Below are 15,180 nucleotides of genomic sequence, written 5' to 3'. Positions count from 1 at the left end.
TTCCATTTGGGAATGGAAAAATTTTGTCACTTTTACAGGACTAAGTTGTTGCAGATGCAAATGGCTCAGCAAAAGAACCAAAAGCTCACACCAGGGAACACCACTGGAATCCTGGACATGTTGAATAGCTTCAGACATAAGAAACAGTTGTCTGGCAGTCAGGCCTCAATTTCTATCTTCAGTGTCTTCTGAAATGAGGAATACCCATTTTCAATTTTAAAATTTTTGACATAAAATTTATATATGATTTTCTAGAATGTTTGTACCATCCTTCCTTGCATAATCACATTACAATTACCAAGATTGACCTTTTTATATACAGATTTCAAATGCAAAATTCAGACCATACTTTAGTTATATCTGAACACAGTCACAGTATAAAAACAAAAACAAAAAAACAAACAAAAAAACCCCAGAATTTTTAGCTTATGTGAATATGAAATGATACAATGCTTACTTCTCAGAGTACCAATCAAACGTTTGTGTTTATTTAGTTTAATTTTGGAATTTTGAATATGGAATAGTGGTTTTTAATTTGTCCTATATTCTAGTTTCATTTATCATGAATTCTACAAAAAATATATTATTCATAAATCAGAAAGTTTTGACAAAAATGATTGTTAGGCAAAAACAAACAAACAAAAAATAAAATTGTCACAAGTGGAATAATTCCAATCCTACCAGATAGATTTCTAAACAGATGAAAGTTAAGTGATCTGTGAACATGTCAAAATTGTGTTAATCCCATACTAGAAAACAGGTCTATACACAGCAGAAGACTGAAACCCAGGTAAAGTTAGAACCAGGGTCTCAGCAGATAAGGCGAAGCAAGAACATTCTTTTCAGAAACTGCTAATATGTGCATATATTGTGTGTCATGTAATTTTTGATGTTTGGAAATGTAACAGTCACAGCTGATATCATAATGAATACCTGCATCATAGCAAAGTGATGAATATTTTTAACAATATTAAAGAAAAAAACAGAATTACAGCTTTCTTCAAAAGTAAGGATTTCATATTTTATGAAACAAATTTTCTAGAGGTAAACAAAAATAAATTGCTGCTCCACACAGCCATATGAATTGACCTACTTTCCTTCCTTCCTTCTTTCCTTCCTTCCTTCCTTCCTTCCTTCCTTCCTTCCTTCCTTCCTTCCTTCCTTCCTTCCTTCCTTCCTTCCTTCCTTCCCTCCTTCTTTTCTTTCTCTCTCCCTCTCTCTCTTTCTCCCTTTTTTTCTCTCTTTCCTTGATGGGAAGGAGCTGTGAGTCCTGCAGAGGTCATAATAAACCTGCTTCACACTTGGGTGAGGCTGAACTCTGCTCTTGTTAGTGAGGATGAGAAACAAATAAAATAATAATTGAACATAGATCCTCTGTCTCTCACAACAAGGTTACATAGTACCATTTGCTAATTGGAGTTTTGTCTTTCTGCAGTTAATAGTACAGTGAAATAGGAAGTGGCTGACACTACAAATCTGTATTAAGGATGTCAGAGGTGTGACATTTGGGGATGACCAGCATAGTGTACCTGGAGATACCCAGAGAATAGAGAGTTATGCTGCAAGGAGGACCCAGGCCTTCACCTCAGGTAAGCACTATTGGGAGGTAGAAGTGCTGAGCTCTTCCAACTGAATTCTGGGCGATTTTAAATATTCCAGAACAATCAATATTGATTAAAGTATTGATTTTAATGGGCATTTCTCATATTTTCTTTGAAGAGGAACAGGCATTACAGTCTCTCTACCAATCCCCCACCCCTAATTCAATATATGCAAAGGCCTCTGGGTAGGGTTAGGGTGTTTCTAGATTATGACAATGGAACTGTGAGCTTGTATGATGTTTACTTCCCTTCCTTCCTTCTTTACCTCTCCTCTGAGCCTGTCCTTGCCTTGGTTCCCTATGAAGTCAAGTGTCATGAGTACTAATTGGTGAGCTCCCATGTCAGGAAACTGAAGTCCTGAGACCCACTCAAGTCATACAACAAGAGTGTGTATGAGATCTGTGGGCACGTGTAACTTTAAGAAACAGTTATTCCATGGCTACAAAAATAATCTACCACATTGAATGTATTAATTTGCTTACTGAAATTCATTTTCATAAACTTGTTTATTGTGAAGCATTTACTAGAATATCAGGAATAGCTTTAAAAATAATGTTAGTGAGATAAATTCATATAAATTCATGAAGAGCATTTTTCTAATGTGTTTTGCTCATGATTTTTAGCATATCCAGAGTTGTACATCCATTGTAACTATCTAATTCTAGAAAAACATTTCATCACTTCCCCAGAAAATGCCCAATGCATTAATATTTACATTCCACTAATACTCTGCCTTCTGCTGGCAACCTTCAATCTGTTTTGGGTTTATTCAACTCCTGCACCAGGGACTGGGAAAGGCGGGGGACATTATGAGAAGATAGGACATGAGAATGAACAAATACCTCCAATGTGGATTTCACATGTGTCTAGCTGTTGTCAGACTCTCGTCAATTGGTTTCATATTAAAATCTTCAGTGGAGCAATATAAGTTTGTTGCTGATGACGAGTGATGAATCTCAGGTTCAACTCATTGTAGTTGGTGAGATACAGTTAGCATTTTTCTTTAACCAGAAAGCAAGAAGTTTTAAATTGTCAAGAGTGTTACCCAGATAACAAAAATTATCTCTAAACACTTGTTTAGGAAAAATAGCCCCACTCAGACTCACCTGGTCATCTGCATTTCAGCTACTGAATGAAACTTTTGACTAAAAGATTTTTGGAAAACTAGACACTAAGGTCAATAATCAACCTGTTATTATTAATATGCTTAATGGAAACAATACAAATGTGCAGTAATAGGCTTTTCAGAATGGAAAGTATGTTATAGCTCAGCTTCTTTGGAACATAGTCTACCACATTGTACCTCCCAATATGCCTTTGTTGTAGGTTCTTCTAACTCAAAAAGTTTTAAACTGCAACTGCTTTAGAGATACTCAAGAAACCCAATTTGGAGAAGGTGTGACAGGGAAGTGGATGAAGTGAATGACCCTGGACTTGGGGGGAAACTTAGTAGGTGTACTAAGGTTTTCTGTTTTCTCTGAGAAATGAAAAGGGGCTTAACACCCTTTGTTCCTAAAAACAGTTTCATGTGGTAGGCAATGTGTGAGCAATGAAATTGTAATTCATGACAAGGTAAATCCACTGCAGACTATCAGATCACCATGCTCTCAAGGAGCTCAGGCTCATGGTTTGAAAGAGCAAAAAACTGACAAAGATTGTTAAGACAGATTTTTATGCCAAAATCCTACTAGAATTTGGTTCTCTTCTACAAATATTGTTCCCCACAATGTGAGAGCAGTTTTGTTTGTGCTTTTTGGGTATAGAAAAAATTGGGGTGATAAGGCTAAATGAATGCAGTACTAATTCTTATGGGCTCTGATCAGTACCTTACTCTTGATTATAAAGCCTCTTTTAGGAGACTCAGCCACACATACAGATTTTAGAATCAACTTCTCAATATCCAAACACATGCAAATAAGTGAACAAAAACTCTATTTGAGCCTTTATTTGAATGGTCTATTTAAGGAAAATTACCACATTGTGTCTTCTACTCCACAGATATGGGATATCCCTCTGTTGGCTTTTATTTTTAAAAAATTCTCTCAAGATCATTGTACTGTCAGGTGTAACTAATTAAAACAAATTTTTAAAAAATTCTCTCAAACTGCCAGTTGTGGTGGCTCACACCTGTAATCCCAGAAGATTGGTAGGCTGCTGCAAGAGGATCTTTAGTTCAAAGGCAGCATCAGCAATTCAGTGAGACCCTGTTTATTTTTTATGTTCATTCATTTGTACATATTTCCTTAGATTTATTTCTAGATATTTCATATTTTAGTAATATTTAAATATATTTGGAATTTTATTTCCTACTTTTGTTATTTGTAGGAATAGACTTGATTAAAGTTCTTTCTAGTTTCCCTAAATAATAGTTTATGGATTTGGGGAAGTTTTGTAACCACACAAGCATGTGATATAATAAAATGACACAAGCATCATAATTTTACAAATTATGGTAGCTCTGTGTAATATAATACATTATAAATTATGGTAGATTTAATTTTTGCTGGTCCATGCATGATTTATTTTTTATGACTCTTTACTTCTCTAGTTGCTATGACAGAGACACCCAGAACAGTGGTGAACCTGGTTGGTGATAGCAATATCCTCCTGTCACCTACACTCCATATACAAGCTTTCAAATTCTCCATTAAATATGATACTTGGCAGTTAGATTTTATAGGCATTCTTTGTTAGATTATTAAAGCTCACTATTCTTTTTGATTCATTGAATGACAGTTTTTTTAAAATTATGAGCCGACAATGAATCATATCAGTTGTTTATTCCTGTTTTTGTAGTGATTTATATTCATTCTACTCTCCAATGTTAAGTTATTGTTTCTGGAAAAAATTCCATTTGAACATGGCATCTTTGGCCTTAATCTGTAACTAAATTTGATGAGCTGGTAACTTGCTTACAAATGCTGCATCTATGTTACATCAGAGTCTGTATCATAGTTTATATTTTTGTAAAGCCTTTGTCAGACCAAAATATAAAATTTATAAATTGGGAATTATTACTTCCCTATTCCATTCTCTGGAACACTTTGTCTAAGTTTGTATTTCTTTCTAAATGTTTAGATGGATTCACTGATATATATCATTGAATTTTTATGAAGTTTTTTGTTTGTTTTAAAATAATGGTTCAATTTTCTTTAATAAAGATCATAACACTAATATCATCTATTTTTTCTCAGCTCTTGCCTAGTACATTTTAAGAAATTTGTTCATTTCATCTAAATTGTGAACTATATCAGCATACAAGTTTTGAAAAAATCCTCTTACTTAAATTAATTTCTGAGGGCTTGTGCATTTGATTTTTTAATTCTTGGTCCTAAATTCTTAATTAGAATTCCCCATCCCTTTTTTATATGAGTCCTATACATTTGACAATTTAATTAATCTTTCTTAAGAGACAGATTTTGGATTTTTTGATAGATAGATAGATTAGCATTTTCTGAAATGATTAGTAAAATGTTGGTTTAGTTTGTATGACATGGATTAGCTTTTCTGTAATAACACATCCAGTAATGTTCCCTACTCCCCATCTCCATGCCCATTCCCTACCCTGCTTCTCCTTTTTTCATATTTCCTCCTTCTTTTTTCTTTTTTATTTGATGTTTCAGGTTTAGCAGTTATAAAGTACCTGCAGGATTGGGCTGGCCAAAGGGCTTCTCCTTTTCCTGTGCAGGGCACCATCTCCTCCATGCCTGTGTCCACCACCCTGGCCCAGAGGGTAGGTAATGTCACACTCTCCCTCTCATCTAGGATGGTAGCAGATCCCCAGTGATGCCACTTTCTGGCTTGTGTTTTTCTTTCAGCTCTTCCTTCACCAGTGTAACCAATACTTACCATTAAACTGCCTCTGCTTTAAATGCACTTCATGCTTTCATTTTTCTTGGTTAAATTCTACTGATACAGTGCCCCTTCATATTTTTTCAATTCTCACAAAGACAAGGTATAAAAAAAAAAGAAGCAGGTAACAAATTTCCCTTTAAAAAGTGAAAAAAATGAAGTAAATTGTCCTAAAAGTGATTAAGGGTGATCCATCCCCATTTATGAGAGGAAAGCATTGTTTCTCCCACTTTCTTGTCAAAGCTTTTAATTTATACATGAGTATGTTTTGTCAAACAACACCTTTGAAATAGTGTTTCTTTCAAGCTGCATCTACAAACTAAGGGTTTTAAAGATCCATAAAGTATATTTCATTACCTGTGTTCCCAATTGATTCCACATGTTTCTCTAATTTACAAAATTGTGTCCTTAGTACAATTTTATTTTATTTTATTTTTTGTGGAGATTGAAATTGAACCAAGGACCTTTTACATGCTAGGCAAGTACTCTACCAACTGAGCTATATCCCCAATCCCTTAGTACAGTTTTAAATTTCTTGGTTAAATGGAAACAAAATAAAAATACTCAATATCATAAATATCATGGTGAATGTTGGTAATAGACTTCAATTTGTGAAAATATTGGCCTGTTAGATGGTGTGGTAAATAATAGAAATGGACTCTCACTAACAAAAACTAGTGGCATTCAAATATGTAATTAAGCTAAGATGTATTAGAGGAACTTTCTACCTTTGGGTGAATAGGAATTAAGAATCCCTTGAGGCCAGTAGCTTTAGCCTTACAGAGGATGCTCTGGTTAAGTCAATAAGCAAAGGAGGATTCTGGAAGGCCGGTGTTGAATGGAAGGAGACAGCGCCTCGACAATCTTGGCAAGGTTATGCTTGCAGAACTTCAAAGGTCAAGAAACAGAATATCCTTTAACCCACAGAACCATTTAGATGAATTTTTTCTACTTACTTTTTGCAAATGGTGAGTTTAAAGCCTGTATGTATTGTAGAATATGTTTAGCACTTTCTTTTATAATAGCCTGGTACTGACTTTCAGTGTGAATGGACAAAATGGTAAATACTTAGCACTTTGAATTTATTAGTCATCTACCAAAAGGTCAGTTTCTGCAAATCCAATGTAATTCAGGACATTTCCTAAGAGGGCAATTAGTCCTGAACAAAATTAATGGATTATGTACATTTTCCATATAGAATAAAAATGAAAACTCAATAAGAAATTATATAAGATCATAATAGTAAGAATTATGGGCTGGGGATGTGGCTTAAGTTGTAACACGCTCACCTGGCAAGTGTAGAGCACTGGGTTTGATCCTCAGTACCACATAAAACAAAAAATAAAGATGTTGTGTCCACTGAAAACTTAAAAATAAATATTTAAAAAAATTCTCTCTCTCTCCTCTCTCTCTCTCTCTCTCTCTCTCTCTCTCTCTCTCTCTCTCTCTATCTATCTCTCTCTCTCCCTCTCTTAAAAAAAGATTCATGAAGCAATATAAATCATAGTGTGATGAGAATAATGAGTTATTATATTTCAAGTATGGCATTCACAACTACTCAGTTACAAATAACATACTAACCATAGGCATCAGGAATGTAAAGCTCAAAGGTAACTTAATGTGGTGCCTTTTGGTTTTATAAATGGGCTTATACAATAGCTCCATGATTGGCTGGTGTTAAGCAAATTAATTATTCTCACCATGTTTGGTTTTTTTATCTGTTAATTAGTATATCAGAAATGTGTTATGAGTATTAAATGAGACAGGATTAATGCATTACCAGCCATATAATAAGGTTGAATTAATGTTTAGCTATTATTAAAATAACAATGGTCTCCAAAAAGATTTAAAAAGCCATTAATTTGCTAACCCAAAATTTGTTACAGATCATGTAATTAATTTATAAACAAAGAATTAGAGCCACAGTGCTTACTTAATCCTGGCAACTAAGACCCCTGGAGACAGTGCAGTGAGGTATTTATGAAATGCAGTCATCCTTTTACATTACGAATCTGAATCTTCCCATACTGAGAATCTGTGCTGAGATGAAGCACTGTTGTCATTGTGGGTGGGCTGCTCACTCACACCCTCTCCAGAGGGGAAAATGAGAATCAAAGGGCTCAAGGGCAAAGAATATGACCTGATCTAACTAAGAAGATAGGGTGCTCTGGCTCTGAGTGGGACACTGTTCTAGAGCTTGGCATAGTTATCCTTGGTAGAGAAAAGACAATATTGGCAGATGCCAGTCTATTCAATAGGAAGCTTCAGGTGCAAGAAGCTTCTTGGACATTTTATTTCAAAGTTCAGCTCTAATATATAATATAGAACCGTCTATATTTTTTATATTAATACTTATGCAGGACTGAACATTAGCATAAAATTCTTTGAATGAAGCTACCCTAGCATGTTGCATGTGTTCATCAGAATGGCTGAATAGGGAAACCTTCTGTTTTCCTTCTATAATTTTGACTTTAGTGATGGAGCCACCTTACATTAAAAACCATGGTTGTTTTTAGCCCTTTAGCTAATTTTACACAGTTTCTTTTTCTCTCTCTCTCTCTCTCACACACACAAAAAAAGTCAAAAATTTGTTTTGGGTTTGAGGTCAGAATTGTTTTGGCTTGTTCTGAGCAACATACTTATTTTTTTTATCTTTGCAATTTATCATACTGTATTATCTTTACTTATTGAGAATTCTCCAACATGCCACTAGTAACCATTTCACTACTAGTTTACTTGGCCACCAGTCTCTTTCTTCATGAATGGACAGATGGATTCCTTTTCTTGGGGTAGCAAAATGCATAGTTTGTTGCTTTTGTTATTAACAAATATGTTGACAAGCCAGGTGGTATCACTAAAATGAACCATATAAAAAGAGCCAGGATGCCTCTCTGCTATGATCACAGCAGGACTTCCCAGGTTAGCACCTCCAGGATCCATAAAGATCACTATATTCTTCCATAAGGAGATAAGGGTGCAAATGGTGAGAGCATTGTAGGTAACCAGACAAGGGATTCTTTTTTCACCTACAATGATCTTTCTCACTTTCCACAACTTATATTGGAGTTCCTCAGGTTACTACAATAAATAGCAAAGTGATCCCTGGTGTGATAGATCAGATGGAAATCATCTCTAGTCTTGTCACTACTGATGATGTCATAAAATTATCAGGGTAAGTCACATCAGTCCAGACATTGCCATCAGTCTTAATGAGCTGTCATGCAGACTTTCTTTGCTTCATCTCCCATCTGGGCATACTTAAGTCTGTTCCATAGGAAATATGAAGTCCATAGTGATAAGAGAAAGACATTCTCTCAACTTTAGTGGACCAGTGGATGAATGAGGAGCAAACATATGCTCAGTTAATCCTGCATTCAGAGCTTTGGAGCTGCTACTCTCTTCAGATGTTTCTTAGAAACACAAGTCTTGGCAACTTAGGGAGACCTAGTCCAAACAATGAAGAATAAAAAAGAACCAGGAATGTAACTCAGTGAGGTAGAGTGCCCCTGAATCCTAGTTTCAATCTCCAATAGTACTAAAGAAAAAGAGAGAGAGAGATAAAGGGAGGGAGAGATGGAGTTGGAAACAAAGAGAGACTGAGAAAATTAAACATAAAATTTTAAAAAGTGATTATGTCTGGCACAAAAGGCACAACAGGTCAGCAAAACGTGGGTTACAAAACTATTGAAAATGTTACTTAATATTTCTTGTTGGATTTATAAATGTTCATTTGATTATATATATTATATATACAATATTAACATATGTTATATATTATATTACCCATGATTTATAGTACAATATTCATATATATAATAAAATATTAACACAAAAGTAATTATCCTTTGTGGTCCAGAGTGACTACATTAACTACAAACATGATTAGATCAGAATCTCCCAACAAGCACGATCGGGCTTTAGGGCAGAGCAGCTTCATGCATTGTTCCCATGTGCTCCATAACAGGCTGATGGAGTTCCATGTGTGCAGTAATGTGATTAGATCTGAAATGGCTGCACCTGACTTGATTTCCTGATACTGTTGGATAAGAGTGTTATTATATTAAGTTTTTATCTTTACTTATAATACTCAGTCCAACTTTTCAATTTCAGAATTACATAATTATACAATAAAAATAGTTATTTTCTTCTTTATTTGTCAACAGGAAGAAAAACAAAGAACAAGGTAAACACACACACACACAAAAAAAAAACCTCCCACATTTATTTCTTAATTTATCAATTGATATACCATACCAATTCAACCTGGGGTTTCTAGAGAAATCTCTTAGGCTACTTCTCTCCAAGTCCCTGCTGCAGCCTGCACGGTGAAGGCTGTAATAGAAATCTGTCTCTTCACTTCTTCCCAGGCCTTGGAAGGGTCCACTTTGCTTTCAATATCAAACAAAGCATCAGAAATTCCTGGGAATGATTCCCCTGCATACTTGTTGTGGCTGCTTGGAGCATAAATGACATGCCTGTCTAGAGAAAATACTTTGTTGATAGTTGCACAAATGGCATACAAGAAAGAAACAGGAGCACCATACAATCTTGGATCTCATATTCCTACATTTATACTTTGAGTAAGCCCTTTGGCAAGCAAACTTATAAGTTCACTAGTCTCCAAAGACTAGTCTATGAAATATGTACTAACTACTTTTACTTTAAATAGATAGCTCAAAGTTGTTCAGACTAACACCAGTATCAACAAGGATAAACAACTGCTGATTACCTGGTATAGATTGTGCTTAGTGTTCTTCAAGAATTTACTACAATTTTTTGTAAATCTTTCTTTCTTTTCTTTCTTTTTTTATACTGAGGATTGAATCAAAAGGGCTTTTACCACTAAGCCACATTCCAGCTCTTTTTCATTTTACTTTATTACTATTAGTTTTTATTTTAAGACAGAGCCTCACTTAGTTGCTTAGAGCCTCACTCAGTTGCTCAGTTTGGCCTTGAACTTGTGATTCTCCTTTCTCAGCCTTCCAAATTGCTGGGATTATAGATGTGAGCCACCACACTTGGCCAATTTTTCTAATTCTTACAAGTGAATTCTACAAAGTTGCTGTTAGTTTCACAGAGGATGAAACTTTAATTAAATTATTTGTCTCAATGTGCATAGAATATAAGTACTGAGTTTTACTACATGACACAACCCCTGGCCTTATTACAGGGCTATGGTCATTAAATTCCCATTTAAAACCAGCCAACCAACTTTTTTCTATTTTTTAAAAAGTCATATTCTAAATGTGACTTAATGCTTAGCTGAAGGCATGAAGAATTATTAAAAACCATTTGTGATGTTTACAAGATCTAGAAAGAAGACTTTAATTGAAGGGGCTAAGCCAGGTCATGTGCTAGCTGGTGGTCCATACGCGGAACGTCTGAAACTTGGAGGTAAGTGAAATTGCTCGCCCCTGAGGGAAGGCAAAAGAATGGGTGACCATTTCAAAAAACAATGTGTTCTTGTTTTGATTTATTTTGTTTTTATTTCAAGTTGCCTGTTCCTAGAACTTTCTCAGGCAAACTGGGGAAAATGGTTGACTCAAGGTTCGGAGTTGTTCGCCTCCGAGGAAGAGAAATTGTTAGAGGAAGGAGGCACCCCAGTAAGACCAAGAACAATTAAGGCATATGTTGATACAATACAAAAATGTAGCCCATGGCTTTTTAAAGACGAGATTAAGTATATCAATGGGACCATCATGGTATCCTGTAGAAGGATTTTTCTCAACAAAAAAGAGATGGCTAATTCTGTTTACTACATTCATCTAAGATCTTGGTTTTTACAGACATCTAATTAATTTACAAAGCTAAAGTGTTAAAATATCAACCACTAAATATAAAATCAAGTACTCTTTACTTATTAAGTTCCATAAGGTAATATCTTTAAACATTATGTGTGTTTTCATAAATTGGTAAATAGAAAAAAGTTTAATATTGCTTTGGTCTGTGTCTTTGCTGAAACAAGGTTACTAAGTGTTAAGATTCTATCAGGTGTAATTTATATACAAAGAGTATAAAAAGTTTCAGTTGGGTTTCAATTACAATATTATAGTACCATAAAAAAAGATTGATTTACTCATCAAACTATTAAAATGTACTTATTAAACCATTAAGAGGGAGATGAGATAATCTTTGTGTGGTAAAGTAAAAAGTTGTAAAATGTCTAAATAAGTTGAAAAAGGCTTTAAAAGGTTAAATTGAAGGTGGTTAAGATGCCTTCATGATGGAGTAAAGAAAACAACCCATTAAAATTGGAAGATAATAAGATAAAAGATATTTAGATAAAGAAGATTAAAAATTTGAAGTTAAAGACAGAAGTATAGAAAGTTAAAAAGAAAAAAGATAAAGAAGATGTAGACAGATTAAAAAGATGTAGGAAGACAAGAATTTTAAACCCACATAATAGGAAACAAAAGATAACTAGGAGGAAAAAAAAAGAAAACAACTAAGGGTAAATGTACAAACCTTAAAAGATAAAAACAAGATAAAGTTAAAAATGTCAAATAAAGGTATTTTAGATAAAAAAATACAAAAAGCTAAGACAACTATTAGATGCAGACATTCAAGATAGAAAAAGGTAGAAGAGAGAAGTTTAAAGTCAAATATTGAATAAAATAGAAGAACAAGGAGATTATTAGTAATTTTTTTTTTCAAAAAGCCCATCAACTTTAATTTCTGGTGGTACAGAAATTAGAAGTCTCAGATGAGGGTGTTAAAATTTATAGACAAGAGCCAATTTAGAAAACATTAAACTAGAAGGAAATTGGTTTAAAACCACATCAAAAAAAATTAAAAGGACTAAAATAATTCTAAAAACTAAGGCAGAATGCTTTTGAAAGGCTTAAAATTAAAAGAATCTTAAAGGGGTATATATCCCCCAAAGATAAACTTAAAATAACCCTTTTTACTCTAAACTTTCTAAATTTTGATTCATCAGGACTTAGTGCTTCGGAAAGACATATGTATTCAAAAAATGTACATAAGCCTAAGGTACTTTGGAAAGATGTTCTAACAGGACAATGGAAAGGTCCTGACCCAGTGATTGTCTGGAGTTGGGGTTCTGTTTGTGTTTTTCCACAGAGAGAACAGCAACTAATTTGGATTCCAGAGAGATTAACTAAAGCAATTTCTACAGAAAAAGAAGATGATTTGACTCAAATCCATAACAGCTGATATCCAGAGCTCCAGCTTGGCTATTCTTACATCTGCAACAGTGATTAACCAGGGTGCTTTATTCAATATATATTTTATTATTGCATTTTTCCCACATCATAAAGTTCTATTTTATTTTTGAACTCATACAAACCTAGGTTAATGTTTTTCTGATCAGTTTTATTTTTTGACTGTGGAGTTTTTAAACATTGCAATGGAGATTTCACCTAGGTAAAGCCACAAGGCCTTTATTATTGTCTTATGTGTTGTACGTTTGTGTGCACATTTGTGTTTTGTGTTGTATGTCTATATGTGCGTATGTCCATAGATCATATATGAGGAGCACTCATGAAAAAAATGGATCCAAATTATTTTTTTTATTCATGTGATTTAAATGGTTTGATTTAAATTAGGTAAACAGCTGTTAATTGTTTTTAAAGGCGGTTAACAGATCTGTTTGTTTACTTTCACCTTTCTTTTTCATTATATTTAATAATTCTGTTCAGGATAATGTCTCTTTAGGATCATTGCCAGAATTCCCATCTCCATCCCAGTGGCAGTGAAGACTAAGATAAAACCAAACTACAGCTTCTATGATAGCTATCACAGTAAACTGTATAAACTGATGCATCAATGAATATAACTCAACAAGTATTGCTCAATCAAGGACTCAATTTACTTTGGGAGGAAATGGACATATTGATAGACTCCTCTGCTTTGAACTGCTTACAGAACTTGCCTGGACTATATATCACTTGTATGCATTGTGAACTATCATTTGGTGCAGTGAATTGTGGTAGTGCTGGCATATCTTTGCTGATGGTGTCACCAGTGGTACAATTTTTCCAAAACAGCTGTCAACTGGCTTGGTGTCCTGGCATTTCTGTATCCTCCTCCCTTCTGCTAGTGATGGTCTAAAATTTGGGGGCCAACAGAGGTGAGGCAAGAACCTCACCCCCCCACACTGGTGTATAGGCCTATCCACAAGTATGGCTGTATGCTGGAACGGTAGTCAGTGACGGGTATGATCTAATTGCAGTGGTATCAACCTAACACAGGAAGCTGACACCTAGTGGTCAGTTTTTCCCATGACGGGTAAGAACCGTATGTTGAATTAGACAACCTACCAGGCACGGTCCTTAAGCCACATTGCTTGTTGTTTAATTAATCAGAAGGGGGGAGATGCTGAGAGCCATTGGCAAATAGGAATGATGCATCGAAATTTTCTTGTCAGCCTACCCCATGTTGCTTAGAGGAAGGACTCTCCATTGTGGAAATGGGCTTATTTTAGACTCAGGTCATTTGCAGTGACATTGCATGTATGCTTGAGTAAGGTGATCTTGCTCAAGGACCAGGGCAGATCCAGGTGTAGGGCGGATCAGGTTTTAGGGAATATCCAGATCCTTGGGTTTAGGGCGGTTCTAGGTTTAAGGTGTACCCTGTCAGAAATAGGGTGTATCCTGCTGATTAGAGCCTGGTGGAGTACGTGGATTTTGCCCAGAACGTGTGTAGAATGCCAGTGTGAGTTCAGGAATAAAGAATTGCTGTTTGTATCTACAAGGCTGTGAGTAGCTCGTGATTTTGTGCCCAGCCAGACTGAGGCAACTAAGTTACTGAGGCTAGTCTTGAACTGATGATCCTTCTGCCTCATCCTCCTGAGTTGCTAGGATTACATGTGTGTATCACTGAGCGCAGCAATAGCTCTACTTTATAAATGGCAGAACTAAGAATCAATAGCTTATCAAGTTGCCAAAATTTGCAAATAGAAAGCTGTTGAGTGAAATAGGAGGTCACTATTGTTGTCCTATTGGCTGCACTATGTAAACAAAACAAAAATAGAAATAACTAAGATCTCATAATTAAGATATAAGTTATTTTCAACACTTATTTTTTTTATCATAATGAATTCAGTATTTTTGAAAGTATAAAGGAGGCATAGAATTTATCTATAAGCAGACCATATAAACAAAGGGGATTAGAGTGAAAGATAATTTCAATATGAAGTTACAGGTTTCTGAATCAAATTCACAAAGCATTGCTGTAAATGCAAGAGGTCATATGGATCCACACAGGTAAGTACACAAACACACATACTCATTTCTTTTTATTTCTCTTTCTGTCTTTCTCTCCTTTCCTCTTACCCAACTATATTTCTCTCTCTTGTCTCCATCACCATCTCCATCTCCATCTCTATCTCTATTTCTATCTCTCCCTTTCTCTGTCTAGATTTCTCATCTTGTAGCTACCACTAAAAGTATTCAGAGGTTCTTTGTATAGTACCTGAATACAACTTGGAGTAACCCTGGGTTGCTAATACTCAAGACAGCTAAGTAAACAGTCTTTTCACTCCTGGAGCATGCCAGCCTCTCCAGGGAGGATCAGAGAATTATATATTTTAAGGTTGACTATTATGTAAATCTGAAGGTAATAGAGTCAACACCTCATGTTCTCTGATGAGCAAAAACATTGATGTAAGAAAAGCAGGGCCAGAAGTGTCTTTTTAGATTTCAAAGTTTCAGTCTAGAAACTCAACATGCACTTTATTTCCTTATTTGACATTTACTGTTTTTATATG

General features: G+C 34.9%; 1 pseudogene; it reads right to left on the bottom strand.

The window, feature by feature from the left end:
- Positions 1 to 8,133: 8,133 nt before the first annotated feature.
- On the bottom strand, positions 8,134 to 14,505 carry LOC144376685 (small ribosomal subunit protein eS4, X isoform pseudogene; annotated as a pseudogene).
- Positions 14,506 to 15,180: the final 675 nt, after the last annotated feature.

This window comes from Ictidomys tridecemlineatus, chromosome 4 (genome assembly GCF_052094955.1).
Source record: "Ictidomys tridecemlineatus isolate mIctTri1 chromosome 4, mIctTri1.hap1, whole genome shotgun sequence".
NCBI classification, from domain to species: domain Eukaryota; kingdom Metazoa; phylum Chordata; class Mammalia; order Rodentia; family Sciuridae; genus Ictidomys; species Ictidomys tridecemlineatus.
This window is presented reverse-complemented; position numbering and strand designations above follow the sequence as displayed.